The sequence below is a fragment of the Grampus griseus genome, assembly GCF_964374135.1.
Source record: "Grampus griseus genome assembly, chromosome: 6".
NCBI classification, from domain to species: Eukaryota; Metazoa; Chordata; class Mammalia; order Artiodactyla; family Delphinidae; genus Grampus; species Grampus griseus.
In genome coordinates, this window is record NC_139000.1 from 88,046,171 (window position 1) to 88,072,879 (window position 26,709).

The 26,709-nt window shown below is 35.4% G+C and overlaps 1 protein-coding gene across 1 annotated transcript in view; it reads right to left on the minus strand.

Annotated features, from left to right (window-relative positions):
* Positions 1–25,704, minus strand: part of PTPDC1 (protein tyrosine phosphatase domain containing 1) — a gene marked incomplete at its 5' end in the record, with an annotated part of 86,470 nt that extends 60,766 nt beyond the window's left edge. The window contains one exon of the mRNA XM_082657411.1: positions 25,681–25,704. The remainder of the gene's footprint in view (positions 1–25,680) is intronic.
* Between the last annotated feature and the right edge of the window lie 1,005 nt (positions 25,705–26,709).

Consider the following 26,709-nt stretch of genomic DNA (forward strand, 5'->3'; position numbering starts at 1 on the left):
AAATTAAGACACCTCCAGATTTAAAAACAAACAATCCAAAACCATAAAACAGATATGAGAGAATTTGTTGCTAGCAGACTTGCCCTATGAGAAATACTAAAGGAAATCCTTCAGGCCGAAATGAATGACATTATAGGATAACTTGAATCCACACAAAGAAATAAAAAGCACCAGAAAAAGTTAACTAAATGGGTATTATGAGAATAAATATAACTCTTTAAATATAACACTTTTCTTGACCAGTTTTAAGACACTTGCATAAAGCAATAATTATAAAAATAGGCTGATAAGCATATAAAAGTATAATTTGATGACAGTAATAGTACAAAAGAGGGAGAAGGCAATGCAGATATACTGGAGGAAAGGTTCTGTATACTTCAATTAAACTAGTATTAATCTGAACGAGGCTCTTTTAAGAGCTAATTGTAATCCTAAGGTGAGTGCTAAGAAAATAATTGAAAATAAACAGAAAAGAAAGAAAAAGGAAATTGGAAAGGCATAATCAAAAATATCTAACACAACAGAAGGCAAGAATCAAGGAATAAAGGAATGCAAAAGCTGCAAGACATATAAAAACAAGAAAAGGGCAGGTGTAAATTTATCAGTAATTACACTAAGTGTAAGTGGATTACATACCCCAATCAAAAGTCAGAGATTGGCAGAATGGATTTAGAAAATGAGCCACCTAAAATATATATATATAAGACCTACATGAGGAAAATTACAAAACACTAATGAACAAAATCAAAGAAGAACTAAGTAAATGGAAAAATAGTCCATGTTCATGGACAGGAAGATTCAATATTGTCAAGATGTCAGTTCTTTCCAACTTGATCTATAGATTCAATGCAATCTCAGCCAGAAAAATCCCAGCAAGTTATTTTACGGACATCAACAAACTGATTCTAAAGTTTATATGGAAAGGCAAAAGACGTAGGATAGCCAACACAATACTGAATGAGAAGAACAAAGCTGGAATACTTACACTACCTGACTCCAAGACTTACTATAAAGCTACAGTAATCAAGACAATGTGGTACTGGCCAAAATAACAGATCAATGGACCAAATAGAGAACCCAGCAATAGACCCACATAAATACAGTCAACTGATCTTTGACAAAGGAGCAAAGCTATACAGTCTCTTCAACAAACGGTGCTGGAACAACAGGATGTCCATAAGAAAAAAACATTAATCTAGACATAGACCTTAGACTCATCACAAAAATTAACTCAAAATCAATGATAGGCCAAAATGTAAAACACAAAACTATAAAACTTCTATAAGATAATATAGGAGAAAACCTTGGGAACAGTGATGCCTTTTGAGATACAACACCAAAGACAAAATCCATAAAAGAAATGACTAATAAGCTGGACTTAATTAAAATTAAAAACTTCTGCTCTGTGAAAGACAAAGTCAAAAGAAAGAGAAGACAAACAATGGACTGGGAAAAAACATTTGCACAAGAGATATCTGGTAATGGACTATTATGCAAAACATACAAACAACTCTTAAAATTCAACAATAAGAGAACAAACACCTGAGTAAAAACTGAGCCAGAGACCTTAACAGAGACCTCACCAAAGAAAATACATGGCAAATAATCATATGAAAAGGAGCTCCACATCATATGTCATCAGAGAAATGCAAATTAATACAACAATGAGATACCATTACACACCTATTAGAATGGCTAAAACCTGGAACACTGGTAACACCAAATGCTGGTGAGAATGTGGAGCAATAGCAACTCTGTACATTACTAGTGGAAATGTGAAATGGTACAGCCACTTTGAAAGAGTTTGGTGGTTTCTTACAAAACTAAACATACTCTTAGTATATAATCCAGCAGTTACGCTCCTTGGTATTTTCCCAAAGGAGTTGAAAACTATGTCCACACAAAAACCTGCACACAAATGTTTATAACAGATTTATAATACTTGGAAGCATCAAGATGCCCTTCAATAAGTGAATGAATAAACAAGTTGCAGTATATCCAGGTAATAGAATATTATTCAGCACTAAAAAGAAATGAGCTATCAAACTATGAAAAGACATGAAGGAATCTTAAATGTATTATCACTAAGTGAAAGAAGTCAATCTGAAAATGCTACATACTATATGATTCCAACTATATGACATTCTGGAAAAAAAAGAAACTATGAAGACAAAAAGATCAGTTTTTGCTGGGGATGGGGGAGGCAAAGAGATAAGAAGGGATGAATAGGCAGAGCAAGAGGATTTTTAGGGCAGTGAAAATACTCTGTATGATGTTCTAATGATAACTATGTCATTATACATTTGTCCAAATCCATAAAATGTACATCAAGAATGAACCCTAAGGGAAACTATGGCTGACTATGATGTATCAATGTAGGTTCATTGATTATAACAAATGTATCATTCTGGTGAGTGATGCTGATAATGAGAGATGCATCTGTTGGGGCAGGGGATATATGGGAAATCTCTGTACCTTCCTCTCTCTGTACCTTCACAATTTTGTTATGAACTTAAAACTGATCTAAAAAAATTAATCTTAAAAACATGGACCCAAAAAACATAAAACAAAAAGGCATAAATAGGATTCCATTCAAAAAAATAAATCCAACTATATGCTATTTACAAAAGACAAGTTAGATTCAATGACACAAACAGGCTAAAAAATAAAAGAAAAATATAGACCATGCAAGCAATAACCAAAATAGAACTGAGAAGCCTATACTAATATCACACAAAATTCTATAAGGCAAAAATTGTTCCTAGAAACAAAAGAAAGATATTTTACAATGCTAAGAGGATCGATTCATCAGGAAGATATAGTGACTATAAGTATACTTGCACTTATAAAGAGAGCCCCAAAATACATGAAGTAAAACTGAAAACCTGAAGGGAGAAATAGACAATTCAACAAAAATAGTTGGAGACTTCAATACCTCTCTTATAAGAATGGGTTGAAAGCAAGGCAGATCAACAAAAAAGAGCTAATTTATTGAAGAATACCATAAACTACCTTGTCATAGCAGATATCTACAGAATACTCTAGATCCAAAAAGAACAGAATACACATCCTTCTCAAATGCACATGAAACATTCTCCATGACAGACCATGTGCTAGGTGAGAAAACAAACCTCAATAAACTAAAAAAGAATTAAATCATGCAAAGTATGTTCTTTGACCACAATGAAATTAAATTTGAAATCAGTAACAAAAGAAAATGTGGAAAATGACAAATATATAAAAGTCAAGCAACATATGCTTAAATAACCAATGGGTCAAAGAGGAAAACACAATGGAAAACATAAAGTACTTTGGGATGAATGAAAAAAACAAAAAAAAAATCAAACCTTATGATACACAGCTATGCTGATACATAGCAGTGCTAAAGAGAAATTTATAGCTGCAAATGCTATATTAGAAAGAGAAAGAATTCAACTCAATAACCTTCCACCTTAAGTAACTGGAAAAAAGAAGAGCAAGATGAACCCAAAGCAAGCAGAAAGTAGGAAATGCAAAAGATTAGAATGGGAAAAAAAGAGATAGAGAAAAGTCATGCAGAAAAATCAACTAACCCAAAAGTTGGTTCTTTAAAAAATCAACAAAATAGACAGACTTTTAGCGAGACTTCCCCCCACCGCAAAAAAGAGAAGACTCAAATTATAATAATAAAGAGGGAATATTATAACCAGAAATAAAAAGGATTATAAGAGAATACTATGAAGAAAAGTATGCCAACAAATAGGTAAGAAAGATTTAAAAAGTTCCTAGAAAGACACAAACTACCAAGAATACCTTTGAGAAGAAACAAAATCTGGGAGAGTGATGTCAGCAGCACAGTGAAATGAGACACTCCCTTTCAATCTACAACCAGTAAAACATCCATAACTCAACTAGGGCCCCTCTACTCAACACAATAGGATGCTGAAGAATACCACACACTTGTACACCAAAAGGTGGGTGGACTGTAACACATAGAGGCAGAACTGAGGGAACAATAGAGGCAGTGCCTGCAATCCTAGCACTCCAGCCACAACAGCTAAGCCCACAGCCCTAGAAAACCAGGTAGCAACAGAGGAGGTGGTATACGTGACTCTGACCTCCCAGCAGGAGTGGCGCCCATGGCCACTGGTAACTGGGCAGCAGCAGTACTAGGGCCCAGGATCCCATCCCCCAAGTCACTGAGGCGTCCACAACTCTGGCCAACTGCTACAGTGCCCACAGTGGTGGAGCCTGTGAACCTTACAATACCAGATACAAGCAGAGGTGCCTGCATGACCCCAACTCCCCATCCCCACCCTTGGTTGTGAAGCCTGTGATTCAGAGAATTCTGGACGTGGCAGAAGAGCCCATCATCCCTGTGCCCCAGGAGGCAATGCCACTGACCCTGAAGGCACAAGAAGCGATAATGAGGGTATGGGGCAATACCTCTGATACTGGAAAACAAAAGAAAATCCTCTAATTTCTTACTTGTTGAGTTATTAGAATCCAGTCGGAAAGTATTTGCTTCTTCAAATGCACCAGCAGAGGAACAACTCATCAGGCATCCTAAAGAACCACAGTAACACTGTATCACAAAAAGAAAATGACAATTCCCCAAAAACCAACAGAAAATTGTGGAGCATTATGATCTAATAGAGAATTCAAAATAGCTGTCATGAAGAAATTCCACAAGTTACAAGAAAACTCAGAAAGGCTCAAGTTCAATTAGCTCAGGAATAAAATTAATGAACAGAAAGAACACTTTACCAAAGAGACTGAAATTCTAAAAAAGAACCCAACAAACTCTGGAGCTGAAGAACTCAATACATGAAATAAAGAATGTACTAGAAAGCACTGGAAATAGAGCAAACCAGATACCACAAAAATACAAAGAATTATAAGAGAATCTTATGAACAGCTATGTAGCAACAAACTGGACAACCTAGAAGAAGCAAATTCTTAGAATAATATAACCTTCCAAAACTGAATCATAAAGACAGAGATTGAAACAGTAATATAAAAACCTCCCCCAAAACAAAAGACCAGGACCAGAGAGCTTCACAGGTGAATTCTATCAAGCATTCAAAGAAGATTTAATATCTATCCTATCAAAGTCTTCAGAAAAATAAAGAAGAAGGAATGCTTTCTAACTCATTTCATGAAGCCAATGTCACTCTGATACCAAAACCAAATGAAGACAACACACAAAAGAGAAAATTACAGCCAATATCTCTGATAAACACACACGCAAAAATCCTCAACAAAATATTGGCAAACTAAATACAACAGTATATTCAAAGGATCACACACCATGATCAGGTGGGATTTATTCCAGAGAGGCAAGGATGGTTCAATATCCTGAAACCAATCACAATGATACATCACATTAATAAAATGAAGCATAAAAACATAAGATCATCTGAATACATGCAGAAAAAGCATTTGGTAAGATTCTAACACCCATTTGTGATAAAAACTCAATAAAGTGAGTATAGAACATACCTCAACATAATAAAGGCCATATATGACAAAAGCACAGCTAACATCACCCTCATTGGTGAAAAACAGAAAACTATCCCATTAAAATTAGGAATAAGGACTTCTCCAGTGGCGCAGTGGTTAAGAATCTGCCTGCCGATGCAGGGGACATGGGTTCGATCCCTGGTCCGGGAAGATCCCACATGTCACAGAGCAACTACACCCGTGCGCCACAACTACTGAGCCAGCACTCTAGAGCCTGTGAGCCACAACTACTGAGCCCACGTGCCACAACTACTGAGACTGCGCACCCTAGAACCCGCGCACTGCAACTACTGAGCCCACGTGCCACAACTACTGAACCTGCACGTCGCCAACTACTGAAGCCCACACACTCTAGAGACAGTGTGCCACAACTACTGAGCCTGTGTGCTGCAACTACTGAAGCCCGCATGCCTAGAGCCTGTGCTCTGCAACAAGAGAAGCCACCACAATGAGAAGCCTACACACTTGCAACGAAGAGTAGCCTCTGCTCGCCACAAATAGAGAAAGCCCGTGCACAGCAATGAAGACCCAATGCAGCCAAAAAACAAATAAAACTTTAAAAAATTTTAAAAATTAAAATAAAATTAGGAATAAGACAAAGATGCCCACTCTTGCCACTCCTGTTCAACATAGCATTGGAAATCCTAGGTAGAGCAATTAGATAAGAAAAAGAAATAAAACACTGTTACTATTTGTGGATGGTATGATTATATGTTAAAAACCCTAAAGACACCACCACAAAATTATTAGAAGTAATAAACAAACACAGCAAAGTTGCAGAATACAAAATCAACATACACAAATTTGTGGTGTTTTTAACACACTAACATTGAGCTAACAGAAAGAGAAATTAAGAAAATAACCCCACTTACAATCACAACAAAAAGAATAAAATAGCTAGGAATAAAGTTAACCAAGGAGGTGAAAGATCTGTACATTGAAAACTATAACACACTGTTGAAAAATACTGAAGAAGAGATAAATAAATGGAAATATACTCTGTGCTCACAGACTGGAAGAATTAACATTGCTCAAATGTCCTAAAGCAATCTCAGGTTTGAAGTAATCCCTATCAAAAATTCCAAGGACATTTTTCACAGACACAGAACCAAAACTTCTAAGACTTATATGGAACCACAAAAGACCCCTGAAGAGCCAAAATAATCCTGATGGAAAAAAAACAAACAAACCTGGAGGTATCACACACCCCGATTTCAAATATTACAAAGCCATAGTAACAAAACAGCATGGTATTGGCAGAAAAAGTTACATAGATCTATGCAACAGAACTGACAGCAAGAAATAAACCCACACATATATGGATAACTAATTTATGACAAAGGAGCAAAGAAAATACAATGGAGAAAGCCTAGTCTTTTCAATAAATGGTGATGGGAAAACTGGACAATCACATGCAAAAAAAGAAAAATGAAACTAGACCACTATCTCACATCATACACAAAAATCAACTCAAAGTAGATTAAAGACTTGAATGTAAGATTTAAAACCATAAAACTCCTGGAAGAAAACATAGGCTGTATGCTCTTTGACACTGATCTTATTATTTTTCTAGATAATGTCTCCTCAGGCAAGAGAAACTAAAGCAAAAATAAACAGGACTCCATCAAACTAAAAAGCTTCTGCACAGCAAAGGAAAATGTCAACAGAACGAAAAGACACCCTACTGAATGGGAGAAGATATCTGTAAATCATATATCCAATAAGGGATTGATATCCAAAATACATAAAGAATTCATACAACTTAACAACAAAAAAACCATATGACCTTATTTAAAAGTGGGCAAAGGAGCTTCCAAAAGAAGACATACAGAATGCCAACAGGCACATGAAAAGATGTTAACAACACTATTTATTAGAGAAATGCAAATCAAAACCACAATGAGATACTAACTCATGCTTGTTAAAATTAACAAGCTATGATCAAAAAGGCAAGAAATAACAAGTTTTAGCAAATATGTGAAGAAAAGGGAATGCTCATACACTATTGGTGGGAATGTAAATCAGTGTAGCCACTAGGGAAAACAGTATGGAGATTCCTCAAAAAATTAATAGAACTACAATAAGGTCCAGCTATCCCTCTTTTGGCTATTTATCCAAAGAATACAAAAACACTCGCTCCAAAAGATACACGGACCCCTGTGATCATTGTGGCATTATGTACAATAGCCATGATATGAATATAACCTAATTGCCCATCTTGTGATGAGTGGAGAAAGAAGGTGTAGATAGATAAATAGATAGATGTGTATATACTAGAATACGCACTACTCAGCCATAGAAAAAGAAAGAAATCTTGCCATTTCTTTCAACATGGATGGACCTTGAGAGTATTATCCTAAGTGAAATATGTCAGATGAATAAAGACAAATATCATATAATTTCACTCATGTGGAATATAAAAAACAAATTTTAAAAAGTTGAATAAACTAAACCAAACATAGATACAGTGAGCGTAGTGGTTACCAGAGAGGAAGGTGTGTTGTGGCAGGGGGGTGAAATGGGTAAAGGGGGTCAACTATGTGGTGACAGGTGGAAACTAAATTTTTGGTGAGCTGTAATGTATACAGAAGCAGAAGTATATTATTGCACACATGAAGCTTATATAATGCTATAAACCAATGTTACCTCAATAAAGAAATAATTAAAACAAAGAAAAAAATAGAAAATCTGAATAGACCTATATCAAGTAAAGAAACTAATTATTCCAAAAACTTGCCACAAAAAAAGCACCAAGCCTAGATGGTTTTACTGGTGAGTCCTACCAAACATTAAAGAATTAACACCAATGCTTTTCAAGCTCCTCAAAAAACAGAAGAGGAACATGTCACAATTCATTCTACGAGTACAGAATTACACTGATACTAAAATGAGAAAAACAACACAAGAAAATTATAGACCAGTATCTCTTATGAATATGGAGGAAAAAAATCCTCAAAATATATTAGCAACAAACCAAATGCAACAACATACAGAAAAGTATACACACCATGATAAAATGGAATTTATCTCAGGAACATGAGGTTGGTGTAACACTCAAAATCAATAAAATACCTCATATCAGTGGAATAAATGACAAAAACCACATGATCATCTCAACAGACACAAAAAGCATTTGACAGGCCATATATGAGAAACCCACAGCCAACATTGTCCTCAATAGTGAAAAACTGAAAGCATTTTCACTAAGATCAGGAACAAGACAAGGTTGCCCACTCTCACCACTCTTATTCAACATAGTTTTGGAAGTTTTAGCCACAGCAATCAGAGAAGAAAAGGAAATAAAAGGAATCCAAATCGGAAAAGAAGTAAAGCTGTCACTGTTTGCAGATGACATGATACTATATATAGAGAATCCTAAAGATGCTACCAGAAAACTACTAGAGCTAATCAATGAATTTGGTAAAGTAGCAGGATACAAAATTTATGCACAGAAATCTCTGGCATTCCTATACACTAATGATGAAAAATGTGAAAGTGAAATCAAGAAAACACTCCCATTTACCACTGCCACAAAAAGAATAAAATATCTAGGAATAAACCTACCTAAGGAGACAAAAGACCTGTATGCAGAAAACTATAAGACACTCATGAAAGAAATTCAAGATGATACAAATAGATGGAGAGATATACCATGTTCTTGGATTGGAAGAATCAACATTGCGAAAATGACTCTACTACCCAAAGTAATCTATAGATTCAATGCAATCCCTATCAAACTACCACTGGCATTTTTCACAGAACTAGAACATAAAATTTAACAATTTGTATGGAAACACAAAAGACCCTGAATAGCCAAAGCAATCTTGAGAACGAAAAACGGAGCTGGAGGAATCAGGCTCCCTGACTTCAGACTATACTACAAAGCTACAGTAATCAAGACAGTATGGTACTGGCACAAAAACAGAAAGATAGATCAATGGAACAGGATAGAAAGCCCAGAGATAAACCCATGCACATACGGTCACCTTATCTTTGATAAAGGAGGCAGGAATGTACAGTGGAAAAGGACAGCCTCTTCAATAAGTGGTGCTGGGAAAACTGGACAGGTACATGTAAAAGTATGAGATTAGATCCCTCCCTAACACCATACACAAAAATAAGCTCAAAATGGATTAAAGACCTAAATGTAAGGCCAGAAACTAATAAACTCTTAGAGGACAACATAGGCAGAACACTCTATGACATAAATCACAGCAAGATCCTTTCTGACCCACCTCCTAGAGAAATGTAAATAAAAACAAAAATAAACAAATGGGACCTATTGAAACTTCAAAGCTTTTGCACAGCAAAGGAAACCATAAACAAGACCGAAAGACAACCCTCAGAATGGGAGAAAATATTTGCAAATGAGCAACTGACAAAGGATTAATCTGCAAAATTTATAAGCAGCTCATGCAGCTCAATATCAAAAAAACAAACAACCCAATCCAAAAATGGGCAGAAGACCTAAATAGACATTTCTCCAAAGAAGATATACAGACTGCCAACAAACACATGAAAGAATTCTCAACATCATTAATCATTGGAGAAATGCAAATCAAAACTACAGTGACATATCATCTCACACCAGTCAGAATGGCCATCATCAAAAAATCTAGAAACAATAAATGCTGAGGGTATGAGAGGGTATATGAGAGGGTATGGAGAAAAGGGAACACTGTTGCACTGCTGGTGGGAATGTGAATTGGTATAGCCACTATGGAGAACAGTATGGAGGTTCTTCATAAAACTACAAATACAACTACCATATGACCTAGCAATCCCACTACTGGGCATATACCCTGAGAAAACCATAATTCAAAAAGGGTCATGTACCAAAATGTTCATTGCAGCTCTATTTACAATAGCCAGGAGATGGAAACAACCTAAATGTCCATCATCGGATGAATGGATAAAGAAGATGTGGCACATATATACAATGGAATATTACTCAGCCATAAAAAGAAACGAAATTGAGCTATTTGTGATGAGGTGGATGGACCTAGAGTCTGTCATACAGAGTGAAGTAAGTCAGAAAGAGAAAGACAAATACCGTATGCTAACACATATATATGGAATTTAAGAAAAAAAATGTCATGAAGAACCTAGGGATAAGACAGGAATAAAGACAGAGACCTACTAGAGAATGGACTTGAGGATATGGGGACGGGGAAGGGTAAGCTGTGACAAAGCGAGAGAGTGGCATGGACATATATACACTACCAAACGTAAAACAGATAGCTAGTGGGAAGCAGCCGCATAGCAGAGGGACATCAGCTCGGTGCTTTGTGACCACCTAGAGGGGTGGGATAGGGAGGGTGGGAGGGAGGGAGATGCAAGAAGGAAGAGATATGGGAACATATGTATATGTATAACTGATTCACTTTGTTATATTGCAGAAACTAACACACCATTGTAAAGCAATTATACTCCAATAAAGATGTAAAAAAAAAAAAGCTTTTGACAAAAACCAACATCCTCTCAAGATAAAAACACTCAATAAACTAGCATTACAAGGGAATTTCCTCATACTGACAAAGGGCACCTAGGAAAAACCCACAACTAACATCATAAGTAACGGTGGAATACAAACAGCTATCCCCTAAGATCCAGAACCAGACAGACATACACTCTTATCACTTCTGTTCAACACTGTAATGGGGGTTCCAGTCAGAGCAATAATGCAAGAAAAATAAATAAAAGTCTTCCATATTGCAAAGGAAGAAATAAAAGAATTTCAATTTGCAGATGATGTAATGATTAGAAGAGTTTAAGGAATCCACTAAAAAAAAAAGCTATTAGAATAAACAAGTTCAGCAAGTTGTCAGGATACAAGATTGATATACAAAAACAACTGTATTTCTGTAAGTTTAAACTAAATATAAATTCTACTTCTATAAGGTCTGTAAGAAAAAGATGCTCTTTATCAAGCTGAGGCAGTTCCCCTCTATTCCTAACTTTCTGAGAGTTTTTAATGAGTCAGTGTTGAATTGTGTCAAATGCTTTTTCTGCATCGAGTGATATAAGTGTGTGACTTTTGTCTCTTTAACCTGTTAATATGGTCAGTTACACTGATTTTCAAATACTGAAGCAGCCTTGCATCCTCTTTCAGCAGTGTTTTAGGCAGCTCACAAGTTTTTGATATGATGAAATTTCATTCAGTTTAACATATTTCCCCCACTGAAAAAAGCATGTCCACTCTTACCACTTTTACACAATACAGTATGGAGGCAAAATTATGTTTATTCAAAGATGACACATCAACTATGTAATCTGATGCAATCCACAAAAAACCTACTAGAAATAAGCCAACTTAACAAGGTTACATGATCAACATACAAAAATTAATCATATTTTTATATAAATCATAAATAATAAAATTAGAAAGCACATTTACAATAGCATCAAAAATAATGAAATATTTAGGGCTACATCTAACAAAAGATGTGAAAAGGTTGTATACTGAAAACTGTAAAACACTACTGAGAAAAAATAAAGAGGACCTTAAAAAGGGGCAAGATCTACTGTGTTAGTATTTCAGAAGACTAAGATATCAATTCTCTCCATAATGACCTATAGATCCATCACAATCTCAACCAAAATTTCATGAGGTTTTTTTGCAGAAATTGACAAGCCAATTACACAACTTATATGGAAATACAGTAGCCAAAACAACTTGAACAAGAAAAGTTTTCAGTCTAATACTTCCAACAGCAATAAAAACAGTGAGGTAGTAGCATAAAGCCAGATAAATGGAGCAATGAAACAAGAAAAAACAATGTCCAGAAATATACCCACACCTACTGGACAACTGATTTTTGACAAAGATATAAAGGCAGTGAAGTAGAAAAAAGTATGCTCTTTTCAACAAAGTGTGCTGAAACAACTGAATATCCCTATGCAAAAAACAGGAACCTCTAATGACCTCTCATACCACAAACAAAAATTGACTCAAGGGCTTCCCTGGTGGCGCAGTGGTTGAGAGTCCGCCTGCCGATGCAGGGGACACGGGTTCGTGCCCCGGTCCGGGAAGATCCCACATGCCGCGGAGCGGCTGGGCCCGTGGGCCATGGCTGCTGAGCCTGCGCGTCCGGAACCTGTGCTCCGCAACAGGAGAGGCCACAACAGTGAGAGGCCCGCGTACCGCAAAAAAAAAAAAAAAAAAAAAAAATTGACTCAAAATTGATAATATGCCCAAATTTGAGAATTGATAGCATAAACTTTATAAACATGAAGCAAAAACTGATAAAACTGAAAGGAGAAATAGACAAATTGCCTACAGTTAGCCCTCTATACCCACAGGTTCCCTACTCATGGATTCAACCAACCATGGATGGAAAACATTTGGAAAACAAATTCCAGAAAGCTCCAAAAAGCAAAACTTGAATTTGCTACATACCTGTAACTAGTTACATAGATTTCAGCTTGTATTTACAACCATTTACATAGCATTTACACTGTATTAGGTATTATAAGTAACCTAAAGATGTTTTAAAGTATACGGGAGGATATGCATAGGTTATACACAGAGACAACACCACTTTATATAAGGGACTTGAGCATCGATGGATTTTGGAATCTGGGGTTGGGGGCGGATACTGGAACCAATCCACTGTGGATAAGTGGGATGACTGTATTTACAATTGGAGGCTTCAACACCCTTTTCCAAGTAATTGATAGAACAGGTAGGCAGAAAATCAGTAAGAATACAGATGACCTGAACAGCACTATCAATCAACTTGATACAACTGATATTTATAGAACATTCCATCTAACAACAAGAGCACACACAGAACATTCATCAACATTCTGGTACAGAAAACACAATTTAACAAATAGAACAGAAACCTTACAAAGTATATTCTCAAAGCATACCAAAATAAAACTAGAAATCAGTAACAGAAGATAGCTAGACAATTCAAAATATTTGGAAATCAATTTTTTATATACTTTTGGCTGCGTTGGGTCTTTGTTGCTGCACACGGGCTTTCTCTAGTAACAGGCGAGCAAGGGCTACTCTTCATTGCAGTGCCTGGGCTTCTCATTGCAGTGGCTTCTCTTGTTGCAGAGCACTGGCTCAGAGCACTGGGCTCTAGAGTGCAGGCTCAGTAGTTGGGCACATGGGCTTAGCTGTTCCACAGCATGTGGGATCTTCCTGGACCAGGGCTCGAACCCATGTCCCCCGCATTGGCAGGCAGATTCTTAACCACTGCACCACCAAGGAAGCCTCAAATATTTGGAAATTAAACAACATAGTTCTAAATTATATATGAGTTAAGAAATCTCAAGATAAATTTGAAAATATTTTGAACAAAATAAAAATGAAAATACAATTTAACTTGCACAGCATGAATATACTTAATATCATTTAACCACTTAAAATGGTTAAGATGGTAAATTTTATGTTATGTATATTTTACTACAATTAAAAATAACTTTTAAAAATACATCAAAATTTATGGGATGCAGCTAACGTAGTGCTTAGAGAGAAATGTTTAGTATTATATATTTTAGAAAAGAAGAAAGTTCTAAAATCAATAACCTAAGCTTTCAACTTAGGAAACTAGATAAAGAAAAATGAATTAAACCTAAAGTTAAAGGAATGAGATGATAAACCTCTAATCAAAGTAACCAAGAAAAAAAAGAAGAGACTACAAATTAACAATATCAGGAATAAAACAGGTATCATCACTACTAAAACCAAAGACATGAAAAGATAATAACGGAATACTACAAACAAGTCTGTGCCCATACATTTGATAATCTGGATAAAATGAACCAGTCCTTGAAGGGCACAAACTACTGAAACAAACTTAAGGAAATATAGATAATATAAATAGTCCTATATCTAAAAAAGAAATTAAATTAGTAGAAAACCTTCACCCCCCACACACACACAAAAGGAACACAAGGCTTAGATGGTTTCACTGGTGAATTTTACTACATATTTAAGGAAGAAATAATACCACATTTACAGTCTCTTCCAGAAAACATGGGAGATCACTTCCCTACTCATTTTATTAGGCCAGCATTAACCTATTCCAAAACTAAAATATACAGTTGACTCATGAACAGTGTTGGGGTTAGGGATGTTGACACTCCATGCAGTTGAAAATCCGCTTGTATAACTTTACAATCAGCCCTTGGTATCCACAGTTCCACATCTGCAGAGTCAGCCAAACAGGGTTCGTTCAGTACTGTAGTATGTATTTATTGAAAAAAATCTGTGTATAAGTGGATCCACACAGTTCAAACCCATGTTGTTCAAGGGTCAACGGTATTACAAAAAAGAAAACTATAAAAGAGTATCTTTCATGAATTTAGATGTAAATATATTAGTCAACTGAATCCAGCAATATATAAAAAGGGTAATACATCATGATCACATGGGCGTTCATACCAAAATTGCAAGGTTGGTTTAACATATGTAAATTAGTCAATGTAATTCATCATTTTAATACATTGAACAAGAAAAATCATGTAATCATATTAATACATAAGCAGAAACAGTTCAACATCCATTCATGATAAAAACTCTCAAAAAACTGAGAATAGAAGGGAACTTCACTAACCTAATAAAGATTATTTTTTAAAAGTCACAGCTAACATCATCCTCAATAGCAAGATGTTAAGTTTCCCCCTAAGATCAGGAACAAGGCAAGGATGTCCTTTCTCACCACTTCTAATTCAACCTCATACTAAAAGTCCTAGCTAGTGTATTCAAATAAAGAAATGAAAGGTATACAGACTAGAAAGGAAGAAATATGCAAAACTGCTTTAATCACAGACAACATAACTGCTATGCAGAAAACCCCAAAGTATCCACCAAATAACTCCTGTACATAATAAATGAGTTTAGCAAGGTCAAAAGTTACATAGTCAATACACAAAAGTCAACTGCTTTTCTATATACCAGCAACGAATACTCAGAATTTGAATTTTTAAAAATAATAAATTTATAATAACATCCCCCAAAATGAAGTCCTTAGGTGTAAATCTAACAAAATATGTACAGGATTTGAGTATAGAAAACTAGAAATCACTGATGAAAGAAAGAAAATCTAAATAAATAGAGGAGATATTTTGTGTTCTTGCCCTGGAAGACTCAACACAGTAAAGATGTCAATTCTCTGTGGCCTAATGAAATCCCTACTGAAATTCCAGCCAGGTTTTTTATAGACATACATAAGCATATTCTAAAATTTTATGAAAAGGTAAAGGTACTAGAATAACTAATTCAATTCTGAGAAAGAAGAACAAAAGTTGAAGGATTTATATTACCTAATTTCAAGACTCACTGTTACAATAATGAACACAGGGTAAGAATAGACACATCAATCAATTGGACAGAATTGAGAGTATGGAAACAATAGAGTATGGAAACAGACCTACAAAAATACTGTCAATTTTTTGACAAAGGTACAAAAGCAATTCAATGGAGAAAGAACAGTCTTTTCAACAAATGATGCTACACGTTGGAAGTCCATATGCAACAAACTGAACCTCACATCTTACACAAAAATTAACTTGAAACGGATCACAGACCTAAATGTAAAATGCAGAAACTATAAAATTTCTAGAAGAAAATGTAGGGGAACATCTGCATAACTTTGGGTTTGGCGATGAGTTTTTAAGTACAATACCAAAAGCAAAATTCATAAAAGAAAAAAATTTAAGTTGGACTTAATTAAAATCAAAACCCCTTGCTTTGTGAAAGACACTGTTAGGAGAATGAAAAGACATACTGGGGGCTTCCCTGGTGGCACAGTGGTTAAGAATCCACCTGCCAATGCAGGGGAAACGGGTTCAAGCCCTTGTCCGGGAAGATCCCACGTGCCATGTAGCAACTAAGCCCGTGTGCCACAACTACTGAGCCTGTGCTCTAGAGCCCACAAGCCACAACTACTGAGCCTGCGAGCCACAACTACTGAGCCCATGAGCCACAACTACTGAAGCCCACATGCCTAGAGCCTGTGCTCCGCAACAAGAGAAGCCACCACAATAAGCAGCCTGCGCACCACAACGAAGAGTAGCCTCTGCTCACCACAACTAGAGAAAGCCTGCGCGCAGCAACAAAGACCCAACATAGCCAAAAATAATAAATAAATAAGGAAAGAAAGAAAGAAAAGAAAGAGAGAGAGAGAAAGACAGAGAGAGAAAGAGAAAGAAAGAAGAAAGGGAAGAAAGGGAAGAAAGGGAAGGAAGGAAGGAAGGAAGAGAAAGAAAGAAAGAATGAAAGAAAGAAAGAGAGAAAGAAAGGAAGGAAGGAAGGAAGGAAGAAAGAAAGAAAGAAAAGAAAGAAAGAGAATGAAAAAACATACTGGGAGAAAATATCTGCAAATCACATACTGACAAAGGACATGTTTCCAGCATATACAAAGAAACTTTTAAGGTTGAATAAGAAAACAACCTCATTTTTTTTTAATGAGCAAAATGAGAGAGGGAAATGGTGAGGAGAGAGGGCAGGAGTGAGAGTGAGAGCAAGACTGACAGGAAGGATAGGTTTCAGGATAGAATATGATTACCATTCCCAAGAAGCCTACTGCTTTTTTTCTGTTTATATATTGGTAAATTATAAAATTATAGATATCCATATAGTGTATTTTTATTTAAGAAAAAAACTAAAAGGCCATCAGTGTGTATAAAAGTGTGGTTACTGTGGTATTTTTCTTGTAGACAAGAAACTGGTATTAATTTGAATACTTTTGAGTAAGAAATGGTTGAGCAAATTATAGCACATATTTCTTATGGAATGAAAACCAGCTGGAACAAGTTAGATTTAAATGTACTGACCTGGAACACTGACTATAATACAGTGGTAAGTTAAAAAATAAAAGCAAGTTGCAGAGTAATAATTTTAGTCTAGTTAGGTTTATATGTAAAACATTTCAAAATTATAGAAAAAAATGCATTTCTGTTACTAGAAGCATAGGGGAAAAACCTGCAGCATATGTGTCAATTTGTTAACACCAGTTATTTTAAAAGATTTAGGTTTGGAGCAAAAAGGGAGCATTTATCCTATTTTATTTCCTTTATACACTTCTGTATTGTCTGAACTTTGCTTTGAAATTAAAAATTAAACCTTGATATTCTATTTTTTAGTTCCTACTGAAATAAAAAAAAAATGGGCAAAAGATCTATTCGTAGTTACCAACTGCCAATACCTGGAAACAACCAAGATGTTACAATCCTGCTACGAACACCATTCTGTGATCAAACAGAAAGAGCCATTAATCTATGCAACAACATGGATAAATCCTAAATGCATTATGCCAAGTGAAAGAATCCAGTCTGAGAAGCCTACATCCTGTATGATTTCATTTATATGACTTTCTAGAAAAGACAGAAAACAGATCAGTTTTTGTAAGTGGTCTGGAAAGGGCAGAGGAGTGGCTAGGTAAAGCACAATTTTTTAGAGCCATTAAACTATTTTGTCTTGCACTACAGTGATGGATACATGATGTTATCTACTTGTCAAAACCCATGGAACTTCATAGCACAAGGAATCAATGTAATATTTTTAAATGAAAATTAAAACAAAACTCAACTAAGAGGGTGGAGGGGGGGAATTCCAGCACGGAATGCAGACTATGACAAAAGAACTTAATTGTATTACAAATGTATGACATAACCCCACTGGAGAGGATGGGGAGAAACGGCTCTAAGTATCTTTGGAAATGACTGGAGACGGCAGGACAAAACAAAAGGAACTGTATATAAACACTATACTGTAGTTGGTAATGTTGTTTCTCGAGGTACTGGTTAACAATTCTGATACTGCTGTACTTGTACACTGCGACTGATAAAATAAGTAAAAAGATGGGGAATGGTAGAAGCTAGATTTCTCACTGTTGGAATGGGAGTTTACAGATAAGTAAGGGGAAGAGGCTAAAATGAACCATGTAGTTCTGAACTAGAGTCTGAGACATCAGTGGGAACTCCTGTTTAGCTTAAGTTAGGAACTGATGAGTAATAGTAGAAATAATACAGATGTGTATACATACACAGGTTAATATACATACATTTACTTTCTAACACTGACAGGGCCTAAAGGCAGTGACACAAATGAACTTATTTACAAAACAGAAACAGACTCACAGACATAGTGAACAGACTTGTGGTTGCCAAGGGTAAGGGGAGTGCGGGAGGGATGGATTGGGAGTTTGGGATTAGCAGATGCAAACTATTATATATAGAATGGATAAACAGCAAGGTCCTACTATATAGCACAGGGAACTATATTCAGTATCTTGTAATAAATCATAATGGAAAAGAAAAAAATAAGCAACAACAAAAACAAACAAAAAGAAATGGCTGATTTTAGGGGTGGAGCAAGGAATATACAAGATGATCCTGGAGCATCCTACAGTGCCAGAAAGTAGGAAAGTGCTCAAAACACAAACTGCTGGGACTATGCCAACGTTCTTTCAGCCAACTGGAAGAACTCCCAATGGCAAATGCTGGAACAATTTGAGCAACAAAATAAATAGTACAGTTTTCAGTTATAACTGTCTGGTAAGAGAAAACTTTGACATCCTCAATAATAATAAAATTAGGTCATCTTTGATATTTTTCCAACTTTCAATCATGTAAAATTGTGTCTTTGTGCAAATATATTTTTTTCAAAGTCAGAAGACAGAACATACAAGGAACATAACTGAAAAAAGACAGATAAACTGGAATATGTTTAGAGGGGAAGAGGCCAGGATAGTTAGGGACTCACATGAACAACAGTCCAATTCAATATAATAAATATTTGAGCTGCTACTAGATGCCAAGAACTATAAGAGTAATGGGGAATATAAGGATAAATAAATAGGCCCTGACCTTTAAAAACATAATTGTCTGGTAGAAAGGATGAAAACATATACTCAGGGAGTAATGAAGTGTGGAAAAGGAGTCAGAGTTGTTCACTATGACCTGAGGGATAGGCTTAGGAAAGAAGGGTGGATATTGTACCAGGCTCCCTTGGTCTCAATGTCTAGCACAAAGTGAATGATTGCTATATGTTAAAATCTCTTCCCCAAATGCCCACAGGACAAGATTCACTCTACTGAAACCAATAAATTTCACCGCTTATGTGACAAAAGGATATTACTTCTAGTCTATATTGTTATAGTCACCTAGAAAAGTTAGTTTTAAAAAAGTATAAAATTTAAGTCCAAAATTTAATATAAAGAAAAATAGTTCAATTTTATTTCCATCTTCACCAATGTGAGGAATTTTGAAGTTTGATTTGTCTATCTAGGAGGTCTACCACTGATCCAAGTAATAATCAATTAGACAACAAGACTTTGAAAGGTACAAGCTAAAAGCATAATTATTCTACAATCTTTTTATAGCAATTTAGACCATTAATGGCATTCACACTTTAAAAATACACAAATAATCAGAACTGTGTTTTCCCTGTTTTGAAATATCTAATCATTTGCATAAGACAGAAGAGAAGAAAATTATCTAAATGAGAATACTTTTCCCATGTGCACCAGGAACCACACACAAATAGTCACAGAGAGAAGAAAACCTCCCCTGTGGTCCTGCTTATCATCTTTGTTTTCAATGAGCTTTTGCTCAAAGGAAAGAAAACAGTGAACTAGAGTCAGTTGATTCTTTACAGCCTTTTACTGACAAAATTAGGCAGGCTAAATTAGATGCATGGTAGGACCTGTGCAAAACAGACTTATAGAATGAAGGAAATGTGGAGATTACAAGGGCTGAGAAAATGAACTCAGCTATGGGGAAGAAAGGAAGACATAGCAGTCCAATAATAGCATTCACCAGGACATGATAAAGTAAGCTTGTTCAGATAAGCCACCAATATAAAGTACAGAAACATAAGAAGTGTTCAAGAAATGACAGCAATGATGACAATGAATATTATAAAGCATCCATGTCAGGATGATCAACATCTGGGAAGAACCTAGCCTGCAGGAGAATTCAGATGGAGGAGCTGGGAAAGACAGGGGCTAGCATTAGCTGCAGTACATTATATCAGGGACATATTAAAATATTAAAAATTGATTTAAAGTGGTAAAACATTTCTATTAAGGAAGTCAAATACAAAAACTGTACACATACTTTGTAAAAATAAATAGGCAGAGAAAAAGGACTTGAAAGAAATTGACCAAAAATGGGAGTGTGATTGTTTTTTTCCTTTACACATTTCTATATTTTCCATTATTACTTATATTAGTTCTTATTTTGTTATCACTCAGATTATTAAAACAAATTTAAAAAGTTAGTATGCTCACGGTTTTCCCTAAAGACACATGATGGGCCAGATATCTATAGATGCGCAAGGGAAGTTGAAATCTGTTATGGTTTATAAAAAGGGTGGATAAAAGATTTCAACCTTGGAATAGGAATAAGCCCATCCATTCACAAAACAGGTTCAAAACAGATAATGTATACATATTCAATTCAAATAGAGTTAAAGCACTCACGGGAGAGCTATCATTTGATATGACCATTATGAATAGAATTCACTATAGATTAGGAAAGAGAAAGGCAAATTAGATTAGTAAACTAATGGAACATTAACAGTGGTGGGATGCTAAGTGTTTTTTTCTGTTTGGCCTATTGGTATTTTCTAAATTTTTAAACATTTAATTTTTAAAATTTTCTCCTTTTATAGAAATAAATTTGTCTTCAAAAGATTCTATAGTTGCACTGGTTACAATTATGTACACTTTTGGGTATTTACTTTCATACTACAATTTAAAACCCATTCCTACCGTTGTTTTTAATATCCAATATAAACTTAATCTGTGGCTTGAGTCATTTATGTATAATTTCTCATAGAGTATAAAGACATTGAGAATGAAAACAAAAATACTGCATATTTCAAAACAGGGATATTTAATAGTCAAATATATTTGCACATTAGCAACAGATAAAACAAAATTGCTAGAGAGTTTGAAGTAATACACAAAAGGCAAGATGGAATTTAAAAACTGGGCCATTTTCTTTGGAACACAAAAAAACTTAAATTTGAATGTCTATTACTCAACCCTAAACATATTTTTATTCAGATATCTCCCCTTCCCCTACAATTCTGAGCAAGAATTCCAGCATATGATTTTTATTTTCCCACATTACTACAAACCCTCCCAACTCCACTCTTGATGGGAAGTTGAAATCTGTTATGGTTTATAAAAAGGGTGGATAAAAGATTTCGACCTTAGAATAGGAATAAGCCCATCCATTCACAAAACAGGTTCTCTAGCAAATAAAGTAAAAACTAAAAATGCTGAAGGATTGGCTGAAAACGTTTGAAAAGATGAGATCTTAAGCGTTAGTATGTAACTGACTAGATAAACCTTCCTTCAGAGATTCCCCCAACAGAACCCTCCTGGGGGTGGGAGAATGGGCAGTGGGGAGTAACGGGGACAGAATTAAGGATGGAAAGGAGCAGAGAAGTGGATTTTGTTGGTAGATTGGGTTTCTGAATTTATCCTGCAGAATAATTTAATAAATAGATTCTTGTAGTCCCTATTCTAGCAATAAAACATCTGCTTACAAAGAACGGGAATCATGTGAATAAAAAAGCATATTTATTTGCCATGTAATACTAGATTAAAAAATACAAGCTGTGAAATAGAATGCAGAGTATGATCTCATTTTTATCAAAGAAATATATAAATAAAATAGGTACACAGAGAAAGACCAGAAGAATATATATCAAAATATTAACAGGGTGTATTTTATTTTATTTTCTGATTATTAATATTTTCTAAGTCTGATACTGAATATATATTACCTTTATACCTTTATTTTCTTCCTAGAAAACATTATTTTTAAAAGTCAATATATATTATATGAAAATTTCTTGGGAAACAGTATTGTGAATAGAATAAAATAAAAACACAGTCACAGAGAGTAGCAGCTACACAGCTACAGCTACACAGAGAGTAGCACTGACATATATACACTACCAAATGTAAAACAGATAGCTAGTGGGAAGCTGCTGCATAGCACAGGGAGATCAGCTTGATGCTCTGTGACCACCTGAGGGGTGAGATAGGGAGGGTGGGAGGGGGGCTCAAGAGGCAGGGGATATGGGGATATATGTATATATATAGCTGATTCACTCTGTTGTACAGCAGAAACTTAAAACAACATTGTAAAGCAATTATACTCAATAAAGATGTAAAAAAAAAATCCACAGTCACAACACTAAATTAAACTACGGGGCTATTTAATTCCTAGAACAGAAGATTTTTTAAAATGGAGAAAATATAAATTCTCTAGAACATTTTCCACCTAGAGCTGAATTAGTCTTTATAAAGCTATAAAAGTAACATAATCAATTGACTTTGCAAAGGCATGTTTCTAAATGAGAAAATGTTTCCATGAGTAGCTAAGATCACTTGGCCCTTCTTAAACTTAAAGAAATTTGTCACTGAATCCATAATAACAGATCCATTTAAACTACTATAATGTCTAGCACGTAGTAAGTATTCAAATTTTTTTGATGAAATAAAGTCCTGAGTTCATTTATGCAGCCAGACAACCTGGCTTTTGAAGGGGAGAGTGCCACAAATTATTAGATCAAGTGTGCAGAAGAAATGGTGCTGCTTGAACTGTAGTGAATACAAATGACTCAGAGATCAAAAGGCATGCCTTTGTTTCCCTCAAGTACTATTTGTGGGCTTTCTCCAAACCATTCTCTACCTGCAATGGTCAACTCCTTGTGTTATAAACACAGCAGCATCCAGACAGGAAAGTATGATCCAAAGACTGAAACTTATTCACACCCAAGAGAAAGAGCAAAGAGAGGAAGTATTCTTTCATAGCAGCTAGAATGAGGCTGGGTGATGATCTTGAGGTAGAACCTACTACTCAAAAAGTTATGGATTAAAATCATAAAGGTTTATTACCCAAGAGAACAAATGTTAGGTTTTAAACCAAGACAAAAAAAGCATGTCCAAATACTTAACTACATAGCCCAGAAAACATGATCAATAACAAACTGAGAAAATGCTAAAGCTGAATCCCTATTAATATTCTTAAGTTATTTTTTTCAGGCAAGTGTATATAGATAGGGAGTTTCAAATTTTCATCATTGTAACTAGCCACTTGCAAAATTCAGTTTTTTTAAAAATCCAATTTGCTCAATTTACTGTGATCAGATTGATCACTGATAAACTAGAAAAATAAAGATATGTAACTTCTAAATTATATCTAAAATTACTGGACTTATATCTAAAGTTTCTTAGACACCTGTTTTACAATGGTCAGTCCATATTCACTGTGTGTTAAAATTCCCATGGGCTTAAGAATCAATAAATTTTACAGAAACCATAGAGGAAGATGTTTTTTGGACACAATTTTCTACCAAGCTAGGTACCCATGTTAATTTCTATTAAAGGGAATAATTTCCAAGAAAAATATTATAACTTATTTAAAGTCAAGGTAAAGAACTATCAACATTGACAGTTCTATGGAACTGTAAATCACATCTCTTGCATCAGTTGTAAAAATTACAGTATTTCAGATCTCGGTAATCTTTAACTGTGATCATTTATTTTCCTTAAGTTCTCCATTTTCTGACACACAATCTACGTTCACAATCTTAACTGAGACTTTTTAGAGAATTTTCTAACCAATATTTGTTACAAATTAAACTCAGTGAGGAACACAGTTCCTTATCATGTTAACACTGAGACACTTTACAGTCTTATTGTCCTGGCATTTATCACAATCTGTAATTACCTTGTTTTATTCATTTATTGTCCTTTTCTTATATAATTTTTGTAAGATAAGGGACGTTGTTTGTCTTCTTCACTGGTATATCCCCTACATTTAGATGCCTGGCACTAATAAGTGTTCATAAATGTTTACCGAATTAACAAATGGATGATTTTGGTCATAGCAAAATGTGATAAAGAGCTAGATAGTCTATGCCCTTAGATTTCTCAAAGAAAAATTTAAAAGGTGGTTCACTATTATTTTTATGGATTTTGTTTATGCCACACATAGAAGATCCCCAAGAAAACCCTCTGCATCTCTTTTGGAAATGAAAATAACCTCAAATATTATACAGCAGGATTGGAACTCACAAATTTGCTCTAAAAAGAGTGAAGGAGAAAGAGAACTAATAGTAGAAAAAGAGTTGTGCTTAGTACTCTGGTGGCTTTATAAATGCTGTCTCAGATAAACCCCTGGTGGCACTGTCCCCATCTTAAAGATGAGCTAAGTGAGAAAAACAGAGGAAGTCAATGGCCCAAGGTTAAAGTGTTGGAATTGGGATTGGAACATGAAGTTTTCCTTAAACCAAAACCCACTTTATTTTCTCTATCCCATACTGCCTCCACAAAAGCCAGAAAACTAAAACCTTTTCAGCAACAAAGTGCATTAAATGATAATAATTGCAAAGAAATGTTTTGATTATTCAACTTATATTTTTTAGAACAGGAAATATATAAGCAAACTAAGTAATTAAACATATTTTGGTGAGGTTGAAGTGATATGGGAAAGAACAGATAAAGTTACTAGAGAAGAAATATTTCAGTGTATACATTTTCATTCCCACTATACCATTTATTTTAGAACTAAAGAAAAACCTTCAGATTTTGAGGAATTTGGAAGAAGAATGAGACATGCTTTCAAGAAAACTGTGATTTAAAGTTTATCTTCAGCATAATTTTCTGATTTCCAATAGGAATTGTGAAGTTCAAGCCTATCTCTTGGAAGAATTTTCTAAATTTTGTGAACTTGAACAATCTATGATTGTTCAATGATTAACAAGAGGGAGATCATTAATTAACAGTAGAACAATACAACGGAACATGAACATTGTTAGACTGGTAGCATTATGACTGAATTGTGGCTTTTAAACTTTTTTTCATGGTGTTTTAAAGTTTAATATTAACTTTAAAAGAAATGCCTTGAGCCTGGTTTTTCAGGAGGGTCAGAATAGCAGTGAAGGAAGCTCTACAAAAAAAGGAAGGAAGCAAGGGAGGGAGGAAGGAAGGAAGGGAAAGAAAGAAGGAAGGAAGGGAGGGAGGGAGGTAAGGAAGGAAGGGAGGGAGGAGGAAAGAAAGAAGAAAGGAAGGAAGGGAAAGAAGGAAGGAAGGAAGGAAGGAAGCGAGGGGGGAGGAAGGGAGAGAAAGAAAAAAAAAGCAAAATTGTCAGCACTTTCTCAAACAGAGCTGTGCAACATGCTGTCTCATAAACTTTGGCTTCTCCCAACAAAGGACTTCCTCCCAAAGCTTGGTTGGTCACCTATCTGGAAGAGGAGATGGAATCTCTGATCTGGAAGGGGAATTTTGAATCCCTAGGGTACAATCCCATGAGGACATGGGGACTGGGTGGGAAATTAGACTAGAGTAGTTGTTCTCCAAATGATCCCTGGATCACCAAAATGGAATCACCTAGTAAAGTTATTAAAATGCAGATTCCCGGTCCCAGATACTGAATTCACATTTCTGGAGTGGAGGGTGCTGGGAATCTTCATTTTTAAAAAGTCACAAAGTAGAATTCTTGGTTGGGACATAATTGGACCACAGGCTGAGAGGCAACATGATGTGCAGGTGGGTTTGGAGCCATAGAGACTTGGGTTTAAATTCCAGTTCTTCCATTTAATAGCTCTGACTGCAGCACATCACCCAAACGCTTTGACTCTCAATTTTCTCATTACAGAAAGTGGAATGACAGTTTGTTTTGGAGACCAAGTAAAATTATGTGTGTGTACATGTATGGTGTCACAAAACTTTTCTAATAGTTAGATGACCTCTCAGGTTCTTCCAACTCTGTCTATAAATGCTAGTTTGTTTTAATCCTTTAATATATACAAGTATCACAGGAACGTCTGTTTACCTCTTCCCTTAAAGCAGTGTTTCTCACCTTTTTCTCATTTCCCCACTCTCTCCCCCAGAAGCCTTTCTAGGCATTTTCTCTTCTAATTCCCCCAGCCCCTATTAACATTTTAACGCCACATGTACATCTGCTTATATTCTGTGGCCCTTTGCAAAGCCACAAGCCATTGTATTTTCTAAGACCTTTCTGACCCCCAGGTATATGAGCACTATTACCCATGTTGAGAATGCCCATCCCAGGGAGACGTGACTTGGTCAAGGTCACACCACAAATCAGGAAGAGAATCTGGTCTACATAGGTCACAAACTGATGGTCTGGAATCGGCCCGTCAACAACTTGTTTGGTTCCCCCCGTGTTTACTTATTTACTTTTAATTAGTTACTAACA